Below are 14,471 nucleotides of genomic sequence, written 5' to 3' on the forward strand. Positions count from 1 at the left end.
AAAAACCCCCTCTAGGGTTTGTCAAACTCAACACTGACGCAAGTTTATAAATATAACTGTTCAAGATCGTCAGTTGCTGGGGTCTGCAGAGACGAACATGGAGTATGGCTGCTCGGTTTCTCTTCCAGAGTCAAATCTGGATCTGCCTTTGAATCCGAGTTGCTGGCTGTCCGAGAAGCATTGAAGTTGGCTTGGGATAAGGGGCTCAAGAGGGTTATCGTGGAATCTGATTCGGAGAGCGTGGTCAACAGAATTCGCAATCAACTAACCCGTCGACCCAAGAATCAGATTGAGGCGGTGATATTGGAACGTCAAAGCTACGTTAGTCGGGAATGGAATTGCTTCCTTCAGCATGCTCACAGGGAAGGCAACTTCGATGCGGACGCATTAACGAAGATAATCATATCAGAATCATTTGAATTGCACGTTTTTCAACCATCCTCCAAGATCATTATCCTTGATTCTATTGGCTGATAAGATCGGAATGGCCGTGCCCCGGCATGGTGCTTTGGATCGAAATCAGATCGCGCATTTGAAAGTGCTCAGACGAGAGTTGTTGGCGAGAAAGCTCCACTGGTACTGAGCATGAGGTTCTGGTGCTTGCATGAAACTGCAACTTTGTTTATTTGTGTTTTGTTCCATCGGGGCCGGCTGTACATGTATATCTAGATAGGTTTACGATTATGATTGTGATATTCTAGGAAGCTTGCACAGGTTATTCACATCTGGACGAATATTGTTGATCAGTTAATAAGAAAATCATTATTTGTTGTTACAATGGATTCCTTCGCTTTCTCTTATATTATATATGTATGATACAGTGTTGATGTTTGTTTGATCGAATAGTAGGAAATGTTGGGTTGAAACAGATGTTCCTCATTCTTCCTTGTGGTTAATAGCGAGCACCATGCATGTGTTGTCTTCAAGACAAACAATTTTTCTCAAATAGGTTTAGCTAAAGATTTGGAGATTCGCAGTTTAATTTAATGCCAGAAATTATAGAATCTCGTTAGCAAATATAGTTAGAATTAAAAGAGAATGAAGTAAAATAATTGAACCAAGCAGCAATATTGCCAAAGTTGGCCACTAATTAATAACGCATTGCATGCTTATTTTGATGTCGCGGCTGCTTCTCTCTTTTGGCTTTTAAGGACTTTCCTTTACATATCTCTTCCCTTTTGTTATATATATATATATATATATAAAAACAAAACTCCATCTTGCTTTCTGAAATGCAAACCTAATCCATACTGGTTAAGGATTAACTAAAATCTTTATATCTATATTCACTCCTATCCTTTACAGTTTCTAATTACTACCACAATACCTCCACTCTGATTTTCTTTCTTCACCCTAAGTTTTTCTTTGTAAATCTGCGACTTTCTCCCATCTTGTTTCAATCTTGTTCGTGAGTATGAACCCCTTCTTTCTTCCCCGCCGTCGCCAATTTCATTCATCCATTCCCCCCCTCCAAACCCTATCTTGGTGCGTCGTCCTCCTCTCTACTGCCATCCACCTCCTCACTTCTTTCCCGTCACAAAACACTGGGATTCACTGGAAAAAAACCCCCTCTAGGGTTTGTCAAACTCAAACACTGACGCAAGTTATAAATATAACTGTTCAAGATCGTCAGTTGCTGGGTGTCTGCAGAGACGAACATGGAGTATGGCTGCTCGGTTTCTCTTCCAGAGTCAAATCTGGATCTGCCTTTGAATCCGAGTTGCTGGCTGTCCGAGAAGCATTGAAGTTGGCTTGGGATAAGGGGCTCAAGAGGGTTATCGTGGAATCTGATTCGGGAGAGCGTGGTCAACAGAATTCGCAATCAACTAACCCGTCGACCCAAGAATCAGATTGAGGCGGTGATATTGGAACGTCAAAGCTACGTTAGTCGGGAATGGAATTGCTTCCTTCAGCATGCTCACAGGGAAGGCAACTTCGATGCGGACGCATTAACGAAGATAATCATATCAGAATCATTTGAATTGCACGTTTTCAACCATCCTCCAAGATCATTATCCTTGATTCTATTGGCTGATAAGATCGGAATGGCCGTGCCCCGGCATGGTGCTTTGGATCGAAATCAGATCGCGCATTTGAAAGTGCTCAGACGAGAGTTGTTGGCGAGAAAGCTCCACTGGTACTGAGCATGAGGTTCTGGTGCTTGCATGAAACTGCAACTTTGTTTATTTTGTGTTTTGTTCCATCGGGGCCGGCTGTACATGTATATCTAGATAGGTTTACGATTATGATTGTGATATTCTAGGAAGCTTGCACAGGTTATTCACATCTGGACGAATATTGTTGATCAGTTAATAAGAAAATCATTATTTGTTGTTACAATGGATTCCTTCGCTTTCTCTTATATTATATATGTATGATACAGTGTTGATGTTTGTTTGATCGAATAGTAGGAAATGTTGGGTTGAAACAGATGTTCCTCATTCTTCCTTGTGGTTAATAGCGAGCACCATGCATTGTGTTGTCTTCAAGACAAACAATTTTTCTCAAATAGGTTTAGCTAAAGATTTGGAGATTCGCAGTTTAATTTAATGCCAGAAATTATAGAATCTCGTTAGCAAATATAGTTAGAATTAAAAGAGAATGAAGTAAAATAATTGAACCAAGCAGCAATATTGCCAAAGTTGGCCACTAATTAATAACGCATTGCATGCTTATTTTGATGTCGCGGCTGCTTCTCTCTTTTGGCTTTTAAGGACTTTCCTTTACATATCTCTTCCCTTTTGTTATATATATATATATATATATATAAAAACAAAACTCCATCTTGCTTTCTGAAATGCAAACCTAATCCATACTGGTTAAGGATTAACTAAAATCTTTATATCTATATTCACTCCTATCCTTTACAGTTTCTAATTACTACCACAATACCTCCACTCTGATTTTCTTTCTTCACCCTAAGTTTTTCTTTGTAAATCTGCGACTTTCTCCCATCTTGTTTCAATCTTGTTCGTGAGTATGAACCCCTTCTTTCTTCCCCCGCCGTCGCCAATTTCATTCATCCATTCCCCCCCTCCAAACCCTATCTTGGTGCGTCGTCCTCCTCTCTACTGCCATCCACCTCCTCACTTCTTTCCCGTCACAAACACTGGGATTCACTGGAAAAAAACCCCCTCTAGGGTTTGTCAAACTCAACACTGACGCAAGTTATAAATATAACTGTTCAAGATCGTCAGTTGCTGGGGTCTGCAGAGACGAACATGGAGTATGGCTGCTCGGTTTCTCTTCCAGAGTCAAATCTGGATCTGCCTTTGAATCCGAGTTGCTGGCTGTCCGAGAAGCATTGAAGTTGGCTTGGGATAAGGGGCTCAAGAGGGTTATCGTGGAATCTGATTCGGAGAGCGTGGTTCAACAGAATTCGCAATCAACTAACCCGTCGACCCAAGAATCAGATTGAGGCGGTGATATTGGAACGTCAAAGCTACGTTAGTCGGGAATGGAATTGCTTCCTTCAGCATGCTCACAGGGAAGGCAACTTCGATGCGGACGCATTAACGAAGATAATCATATCAGAATCATTTGAATTGCACGTTTTCAACCATCCTCCAAGATCATTATCCTTGATTCTATTGGCTGATAAGATCGGAATGGCCGTGCCCCGGCATGGTGCTTTGGATCGAAATCAGATCGCGCATTTGAAAGTGCTCAGACGAGAGTTGTTGGCGAGAAAGCTCCACTGGTACTGAGCATGAGGTTCTGGTGCTTGCATGAAACTGCAACTTTTGTTTATTTGTGTTTTGTTCCATCGGGGCCGGCTGTACATGTATATCTAGATAGGTTTACGATTATGATTGTGATATTCTAGGAAGCTTGCACAGGTTATTCACATCTGGACGAATATTGTTTGATCAGTTAATAAGAAAATCATTATTTGTTGTTACAATGGATTCCTTCGCTTTCTCTTATATTATATATGTATGATACAGTGTTGATGTTTGTTTGATCGAATAGTAGGAAATGTTGGGTTGAAACAGATGTTCCTCATTCTTCCTTGTGGTTAATAGCGAGCACCATGCATGTGTTGTCTTCAAGACAAACAATTTTTTCTCAAATAGGTTTAGCTAAAGATTTGGAGATTCGCAGTTTAATTTAATGCCAAGAAATTATAGAATCTCGTTAGCAAATATAGTTAGAAATTAAAAGAGAATGAAGTAAAATAATTGAACCAAGCAGCAATATTGCAAAGTTGGCCACTAATTAATAACGCATTGCATGCTTATTTTGATGTCGCGGCTGCTTCTCTCTTTTGGCTTTTAAGGACTTTCCTTTACATATCTCTTCCCTTTTGTTATATATATATATATATATATAAAACAAAACTCCATCTTGCTTTCTGAAATGCAAACCTAATCCATACTGGTTAAGGATTAACTAAAATCTTTTATATCTATATTCACTCCTATCCTTTACAGTTTCTAATTACTACCACAATACCTCCACTCTGATTTTTCTTTCTTCACCCTAAGTTTTTTTCTTGTAAATCTGCGACTTTCTCCCATCTTGTTTCAATCTTGTTCGTGAGTATGAACCCCTTCTTTCTTCCCCCGCCGTCGCCAATTTCATCCATCCATTCCCCCCCTCCAAACCCTATCTTGGTGCGTCGTCCTCCTCTCTACTGCCATCCACCTCCTCACTTCTTTCCCGTCACAAACACTGGGATTCACTGGAAAAAAACCCCCTCTAGGGTTTGTCAAACTCAACACTGACGCAAGTTATAAATATAACTGTTCAAGATCGTCAGTTGCTGGGGTCTGCAGAGACGAACATGGAGTATGGCTGCTCGGTTTCTCTTTTCCAGAGTCAAATCTGGATCTGCCTTTGAATCCGAGTTGCTGGCTGTCCGAGAAGCATTGAAGTTGGCTTGGGATAAGGGGCTCAAGAGGGTTATCGTGGAATCTGATTCGGAGAGCGTGGTCAACAGAATTCGCAATCAACTAACCCGTCGACCCAAGAATCAGATTGAGGCGGTGATATTGGAACGTCAAAGCTACGTTAGTCGGGAATGGAATTGCTTCCTTCAGCATGCTCACAGGGAAGGCAACTTCGATGCGGACGCATTAACGAAGATAATCATATCAGAATCATTTGAATTGCACGTTTTCAACCATCCTCCAAGATCATTATCCTTGATTCTATTGGCTGATAAGATCGGAATGGCCGTGCCCCGGCATGGTGCTTTGGATCGAAATCAGATCGCGCATTTGAAAGTGCTCAGACGAGAGTTGTTGGCGAGAAAGCTCCACTGGTACTGAGCATGAGGTTCTGGTGCTTGCATGAAACTGCAAACTTTGTTTATTTTGTGTTTGTTCCATCGGGGCCGGCTGTACATGTATATCTAGATAGGTTTACGATTATGATTGTGATTATTCTAGGAAGCTTGCACAGGTTATTCACATCTGGACGAATATTGTTGATCAGTTAATAAGAAAATCATTATTTGTTGTTACAATGGATTCCTTCGCTTTCTCTTATATTATATATGTATGATACAGTGTTGATGTTTGTTTGATCGAATAGTAGGAAATGTTGGGTTGAAACAGATGTTCCTCATTCTTCCTTGTGGTTAATAGCGAGCACCATGCATGTGTTGTCTTCAAGACAAACAATTTTTTCTCAAATAGGTTTAGCTAAAGATTTGGAGATTCGCAGTTTAATTTAATGCCAGAAATTATAGAATCTCGTTAGCAAATATAGTTAGAATTAAAAGAGAATGAAGTAAAATAATTGAACCAAGCAGCAATATTGCCAAAGTTGGCCACTAATTAATAACGCATTGCATGCTTATTTTGATGTCGCGGCTGCTTCTCTCTTTTGGCTTTTAAGGACTTTCCTTTACATATCTCTTCCCTTTTGTATATATATATATATATATATAAAAACAAAACTCCATCTTGCTTTCTGAAATGCAAACCTAATCCATACTGGTTAAGGATTAACTAAAAATCTTTATATCTATATTCACTCCTATCCTTTACAGTTTCTAATTACTACCACAATACCTCCACTCTGATTTTCTTTCTTCACCCTAAGTTTTTCTTTGTAAATCTGCGACTTTCTCCCATCTTGTTTCAATCTTGTTCGTGAGTATGAACCCCTTCTTTCTTCCCCCGCCGTCGCCAATTTCATTCATCCATTTCCCCCCCTCCAAACCCTATCTTGGTGCGTCGTCCTCCTCTCTACTGCCATCCACCTCCTCACTTCTTTCCCGTCACAAACACTGGGATTCACTGGAAAAAAACCCCCTCTAGGGTTTGTCAAACTCAACACTGACGCAAGTTATAAATATAACTGTTCAAGATCGTCAGTTGCTGGGGTCTGCAGAGACGAACATGGAGTATGGCTGCTCGGTTTCTCTTCCAGAGTCAAATCTGGATCTGCCTTTGAATCCGAGTTGCTGGCTGTCCGAGAAGCATTGAAGTTGGCTTGGGATAAGGGGCTCAAGAGGGTTATCGTGGAATCTGATTCGGAGAGCGTGGTCAACAGAATTCGCAATCAACTAACCCGTCGACCCAAGAATCAGATTGAGGCGGTGATATTGGAACGTCAAAGCTACGTTAGTCGGGAATGGAATTGCTTCCTTCAGCATGCTCACAGGGAAGGCAACTTCGATGCGGACGCATTAACGAAGATAATCATATCAGAATCATTTGAATTGCACGTTTTCAACCATCCTCCAAGATCATTATCCTTGATTCTATTGGCTGATAAGATCGGAATGGCCGTGCCCCGGCATGGTGCTTTGGATCGAAATCAGATCGCGCATTTGAAAGTGCTCAGACGAGAGTTGTTGGCGAGAAAGCTCCACTGGTACTGAGCATGAGGTTCTGGTGCTTGCATGAAACTGCAACTTTGTTTATTTTGTGTTTTGTTCCATCGGGGCGGCTGTACATGTATATCTAGATAGGTTTACGATTATGATTGTGATATTCTAGGAAGCTTGCACAGGTTATTCACATCTGGACGAATATTGTTGATCAGTTAATAAGAAAATCATTATTTGTTGTTACAATGGATTCCTTCGCTTTCTCTTATATTATATATGTATGATACAGTGTTGATGTTTGTTTGATCGAATAGTAGGAAATGTTGGGTTGAAACAGATGTTCCTCATTCTTCCTTGTGGTTAATAGCGAGCACCATGCATGTGTTGTCTTCAAGACAAACAATTTTTCTCAAATAGGTTTAGCTAAAGATTTGGAGATTCGCAGTTTAATTTAATGCCAGAAATTATAGAATCTCGTTAGCAAATATAGTTAGAATTAAAAGAGAATGAAGTAAAATAATTGAACCAAGCAGCAATATTGCCAAAGTTGGCCACTAATTAATAACGCATTGCATGCTTATTTTGATGTCGCGGCTGCTTCTCTCTTTTGGCTTTTAAGGACTTTCCTTTACATATCTCTTCCCTTTTTGTTATATATATATATATATATATAAAAACAAAACTCCATCTTGCTTTCTGAAATGCAAACCTAATCCATACTGGTTAAGGATTAACTAAAATCTTTATATCTATATTCACTCCTATCCTTTACAGTTTCTAATTACTACCACAATACCTCCACTCTGATTTTTCTTTCTTCACCCTAAGTTTTTCTTTGTAAATCTGCGACTTTCTCCCATCTTGTTTCAATCTTGTTCGTGAGTATGAACCCCTTCTTTCTTCCCCCGCCGTCGCCAATTTCATTCATTCCATTCCCCCCCTCCAAACCCTATCTTGGTGCGTCGTCCTCCTCTCTACTGCCATCCACCTCCTCACTTCTTTCCCGTCACAAACACTGGGATTCACTGGAAAAAAAACCCCCTCTAGGGTTTGTCAAACTCAACACTGACGCAAGTTATAAATATAACTGTTCAAGATCGTCAGTTGCTGGGGTCTGCAGAGACGAACATGGAGTATGGCTGCTCGGTTTCTCTTCCAGAGTCAAATCTGGATCTGCCTTTGAATCCGAGTTGCTGGCTGTCCGAGAAGCATTGAAGTTGGCTTGGGATAAGGGGCTCAAGAGGGTTATCGTGGAATCTGATTCGGAGAGCGTGGTCAACAGAATTCGCAATCAACTAACCCGTCGACCCAAGAATCAGATTGAGGCGGTGATATTGGAACGTCAAAGCTACGTTAGTCGGGAATGGAATTGCTTCCTTCAGCATGCTCACAGGGAAGGCAACTTCGATGCGGACGCATTAACGAAGATAATCATATCAGAATCATTTGAATTGCACGTTTTCAACCATCCTCCAAGATCATTATCCTTGATTCTATTGGCTGATAAGATCGGAATGGCCGTGCCCCGGCATGGTGCTTTGGATCGAAATCAGATCGCGCATTTGAAAGTGCTCAGACGAGAGTTGTTGGCGAGAAAGCTCCACTGGTACTGAGCATGAGGTTCTGGTGCTTGCATGAAACTGCAACTTTGTTTATTTTGTGTTTTGTTCCATCGGGGCCGGCTGTACATGTATATCTAGATAGGTTTACGATTATGATTGTGATATTCTAGGAAGCTTGCACAGGTTATTCACATCTGGACGAATATTGTTGATCAGTTAATAAGAAAATCATTATTTGTGTTACAATGGATTCCTTCGCTTTCTCTTATATTATATATGTATGATACAGTGTTGATGTTTGTTTGATCGAATAGTAGGGAAATGTTGGGTTGAAACAGATGTTCCTCATTCTTCCTTGTGGTTAATAGCGGAGCACCATGCATGTGTTGTCTTCAAGACAAACAATTTTTCTCAAATAGGTTTAGCTAAAGATTTGGAGATTCGCAGTTTAATTTAATGCCAGAAATTATAGAATCTCGTTAGCAAATATAGTTAGAATTAAAAGAGAATGAAGTAAAATAATTGAACCAAGCAGCAATATTGCCAAAGTTGGCCACTAATTAATAACGCATTGCATGCTTATTTTTGATGTCGCGGCTGCTTCTACTCTTTTGGCTTTTAAGGAACTTTCCTTTACATATCTCTTCCCTTTTGTTATATATATATATATATATATATAAACAAAACTCCATCTTGCTTTCTGAAATGCAAACCTAATCCATACTGGTTAAGGATTAACTAAAATCTTTATATCTATATTCACTCCTATCCTTTACAGTTTCTAATTACTACCACAATACCTCCACTCTGATTTTCTTTCTTCACCCTAAGTTTTTCTTTGTAAATCTGCGACTTTCTCCCATCTTGTTTCAATCTTGTTCGTGAGTATGAACCCCTTCTTTCTTCCCCCGCCGTCGCCAATTTCATTCATCCATTCCCCCCCTCCAAACCCTATCTTGGTGCGTCGTCCTCCTCTCTTACTGCCATCCACCTCCTCACTTCTTTCCCGTCACAAACACTGGGATTCACTGGAAAAAAACCCCCTCTAGGGTTTGTCAAACTCAACACTGACGCAAGTTATAAATATAACTGTTCAAGATCGTCAGTTGCTGGGGTCTGCAGAGACGAACATGGAGTATGGCTGCTCGGTTTCTCTTCCAGAGTCAAATCTGGATCTGCCTTTGAATCCGAGTTGCTGGCTGTCCGAGAAGCATTGAAGTTGGCTTGGGATAAGGGGCTCAAGAGGGTTATCGTGGAATCTGATTCGGAGAGCGTGGTCAACAGAATTCGCAATCAACTAACCCGTCGACCCAAGAATCAGATTGAGGCGGTGATATTGGAACGTCAAAGCTACGTTAGTCGGGAATGGAATTGCTTCCTTCAGCATGCTCACAGGGAAGGCAACTTCGATGCGGACGCATTAACGAAGATAATCATATCAGAATCATTTGAATTGCACGTTTTCAACCATCCTCCAAGATCATTATCCTTGATTCTATTGGCTTGATAAGATCGGAATGGCCGTGCCCCGGCATGGTGCTTTGGATCGAAATCAGATCGCGCATTTGAAAGTGCTCAGACGAGAGTTGTTGGCGAGAAAGCTCCACTGGTACTGAGCATGAGGTTCTGGTGCTTGCATGAAACTGCCAACTTTGTTTATTTTGTGTTTTGTTCCATCGGGGCCGGCTGTACATGTATATCTAGATAGGTTTACGATTATGATTGTGATATTCTAGGAAGCTTGCACAGGTTATTCACATCTGGACGAATATTGTTGATCAGTTAATAAGAAAATCATTATTTGTTGTTACAATGGATTCCTTCGCTTTCTCTTATATATATATGTATGATACAGTGTTGATGTTTGTTTGATCGAATAGTAGGGAAATGTTGGGTTGAAACAGATGTTCCTCATTCTTCCTTGTGGTTAATAGCGAGCCACCATGCATGTGTTGTCTTCAAGACAAACAATTTTTTCTCAAATAGGTTTAGCTAAAGATTTGGAGATTCGCAGTTTAATTTAATGCCAGAAATTATAGAATCTCGTTAGCAAATATAGTTAGAATTTAAAAGAGAATGAAGTAAAATAATTGAACCAAGCAGCAATATTGCCAAAGTTGGCCACTAATTAATAACGCATTGCATGCTTATTTTGATGTCGCGGCTGCTTCTCTCTTTTGGCTTTTAAGGACTTTCCTTTACATATCTCTTCCCTTTTGTTATATATATATATATATATATAAAAACAAAACTCCATCTTGCTTTCTGAAATGCAAACCTAATCCATACTGGTTAAGGATTAACTAAAATCTTTATATCTATATTCACTCCTATCCTTACAGTTTCTAATTACTACCACAATACCTCCACTCTGATTTTCTTTCTTCACCCTAAGTTTTTCTTTGTAAATCTGCGACTTTCTCCCATCTTGTTTCAATCTTGTTCGTGAGTATGAACCCCTTCTTTCTTCCCCCGCCGTCGCCAATTTCATCCATCCATTCCCCCCCTCCAAACCCTATCTTGGTGCGTCGTCCTCCTCTCTACTGCCATCCACCTCCTCACTTCTTTCCCGTCACAAACACTGGGATTCACTGGAAAAAAAACCCCCTCTAGGTTTGTCAAACTCAACACTGACGCAAGTTATAAATATTAACTGTTTCAAGATCGTCAGTTGCTGGGTCTGCAGAGACGAACATGGGATATGGCTGCTCGTTTCTCTTCCAGAGTCAAATCTGGATCTGCCTTTGAATCCGAGTGCTGGCTGTCCGAGAAGCATTGAAGTTGGCTTGGGATAAGGGGCTCAAGAGGGTTATCGTGGAATCTGATTCGGAGAGCGTGGTCAACAGAATTCGCAATCAACTAACCCGTGCGACCCAAGAAATCAGATTGAGGCGGTGATATTGGACTCTTGTACCGTCAAGCCTACGTTTTAGTCAGGGAATGGAATTGCTTCCTTCAGCATGTCTCACAAGGAAGGCAACTTCGATGCCGGACGTTCCACATATCTACAATACTACTATCACATTAACGAAGATAATCATATCAGAATCATTTGAATTGCACGTTTTCAACCATCCTCCAAGATCATTATCCTTGATTCTATTGGCTGATAAGATCGGAATGCCCCGTACCCCGGCACTTTATCTCTCTCTTTGCGATCTCGACAAAGTCCAGATCGCGCATTTGCAAAAGTGCGCCTCTGACCGCGACGAGAGTCAAACAGGTGTTGGGCGAAGAGAAAGCCTCCACTGGTACTGAGCCATGAGGTTCTTTGCTTGCATGGAAACTGCAACTTTGTTTATTCTAATTTGTTTTTTGTTCCATCGGCTGGAAAAAGGCTGTACATGTATATCTAGATAGGTTTACGATTAATGATTGTAATATTATCTAGGAAAGCTTGCACAGGTTATTCACATCTGAGAACGATATTGTTGATCACGTTAATAAGAAAATCATTATTTGTTGTTACAATTGGATCCTTCGCTTTCTCTTTATATTATATATGTATGATACAGTGTTGATGTTTGTTTTTGATCATAGTAGGAAATGTTGGGTTGAAACAGATGTTCCTCATTCTTCCTTTGGGTTAATAGCGAGCACCATGCATGTGTTGTCTTTCAAGACAAACAATTTTCTCAAATAGCATTTAGCTAAAGATTTGGAGATTCCCAGTTTTAATTTAATGCCAGAAATTATAGAATCCGTTAGAAATAATAGTCTAAATTAAAAAGAGAATGAAGTAAAATAATTAGAACCAAGCAGACAATATGCCAAAGTTGGCCACTAAATTAATAACGCATTGCATGCTTATTTTGATTCGCGGATGCTTTCTCTCTTTTGGCTTTTTAAAGACTTTTTATCCTTTATCTCTTCACCTTTTTAAAAAAAAAATAAAAAAAACATAAATCCTGAAATAATAAAAAAGTAAAAAACTTATACTTCTACCTTGAATCAAAGATAAGCAACGAAATCATTTTTGTTGGAAAAAAAAATATATTAATTCAATTTTGGATTTTTCGCTACTAAACAATCTTTCAAGTCTTTAATTAAAGAAACAAGTTAAAATCTTTTGGAGCTTCACTAATTCTAGGGTGATATTTTATAACCAAATTGAGAGAAAAATTCTAATAATCTAAAAGGGATTAAACTAAAGCTTTTAACGAATAACTAAAAATCTCCAAAATTTCTAAAAACTGCAAGTTGCATGAGTAAAGTGATTAGCAGTCAAACAAATATAATATGCCGGACACCTTTAGAAATTTTTCTTGACCGATATACTCGATCAAATTGGTTAAAAGTTTTACTGTTGAATAGAGAGAGAGAACCTGGCATGTAACGTGCACCCACTTCCATTAAATCATGCACCTTTAAATCTAAATTATTAATCTTCCAAACACTTAACTATGATTAAGAAGTTTCAATTTACTACTTATAGTTTATCATTTATTTTATGAATTTTCACATCATTTATTTTATTTAACAGTTTAAAGGACAGTAAAAGATATCATGTGATGCTTTTTTTTTCTAAAATTAATTCGATAAACTTATCAAATTCTTGAATAACAATTCCAATTTCTCACTCCATTACCCCTCTCAATCTGGAAAAAAAACTATTTAAAACATATAGAAAAAGGTTAATTCACCATTAATAATTCCACTTTTTCTCCTTTTTTCTTTTTTTTCTCCTGATGAAATAATGAGGCCATGCTTTTTAAAACTGAAAAGAATATGTGGTAAAGAAAGCCCCAACAATTGGCCGTTAATTTTAAAAACAAACTTATAAGCACATAGTCGCTCTCTACCAGAGTTTCTGCGCTCCCTCTCACTTTACCCTGCAAAATTTGAACCAAAATACGCGTGCTTTATTATCTTCAAATTCTCCCTTTATCACTCAATATCCACTTCAGTAATCCAGGAAACCGGTCTTTCAGTTCTTTGTTTTTGGTTCCATGTTGATTTAGATTCAAATTTTTTAACAAAAAAATGTTTAAAGTTTTGTTCTTGTATGAATCTATTAGCAATAACTTATATGAGTAACTAGTTTGGTAACCCAGTTACCTTTTTGGGCCAGTCTCCAGTTTCCAACTGGGTTTAGCATATCTACATCTCTTTTGATGTTTTGGGACATGGTTAGTAGCTTGTGATCTATAATATCATGATTCAGAATGTTTTGTTTTTCTTTCTTAAGAATTTCGAATAGCTGTTGTTGGTTTATTTTCTTGATAATAATATTTATCGTTTCATAGTATTATTTGTCTTCTTCCGGAATTTGTTAATTTTTATGTCATAAAATTTGGTTTTGCAGAGAAAGACATGAAAGTGAACTCTACCGTATCCTTTCTTCTTTTTTGGTTGATATGTCAATATGTTGACTAAGATCTTGAAGTTGGAGTTCTACTTTTTAATGGGGTTTGTTAGAATGACAACTTTGGGATTTGGTGCTATTGGGGTTTAGTGAAACTATGTGTTAAGATTTATAAGACAAAGTTTGATGGCCTCAGAAATTGCCATTCCCGTTATTATATCTTATAGCAGCTTTCGCTCAAATCCAAAACTTATAAGGATTTGTAGCAGTAAACGGCCTGAAATATTGCGTTTCTAATGCGTTGAAAATAATCTTGATTATTCTAAAAACACGTTATCTTGGGAATCAATTTAGAAATCTTTGGTGAAGGTGTAGTTTTATCTGCTGTGTTATTGCTTAGCATTGGGATGGAAAATAATAATTTATTCATACGAATAACTTCCTACCCTGATTTTTTTCTGGCTGGCTTTTAGATAATGAGGTCTTTAGATTGGGATTGTGGTTTTGCAATAATTAATCAATTTCACTGTGTTTCCTAGCCTCATGCTTCCATGGTACATGTGGTGATAAAAAAGCTCTGCTGCAATTAATCTTTGTTGGTTGAAAATTGTTTGTGCAAATTTAGTGCTTTAAAAATTTTTTGAAGATGGCATTTCTTGACCTTGTCTTTCTCGAAATGCACTGGATTTTCTAACAAGAGTATGCTTTCTATATCTCCCTGCCATCTTTTTCTGTTAAAGCTGATAATGATCACTCATCATATAGGCTATGTAACTTAAAAGTTTATTTTATTCTTTCTTGTTTTTCAAATGGTTTTAGG

This window comes from Populus alba, chromosome 17 (genome assembly GCF_005239225.2).
Source record: "Populus alba chromosome 17, ASM523922v2, whole genome shotgun sequence".
NCBI classification, from domain to species: domain Eukaryota; kingdom Viridiplantae; phylum Streptophyta; class Magnoliopsida; order Malpighiales; family Salicaceae; genus Populus; species Populus alba.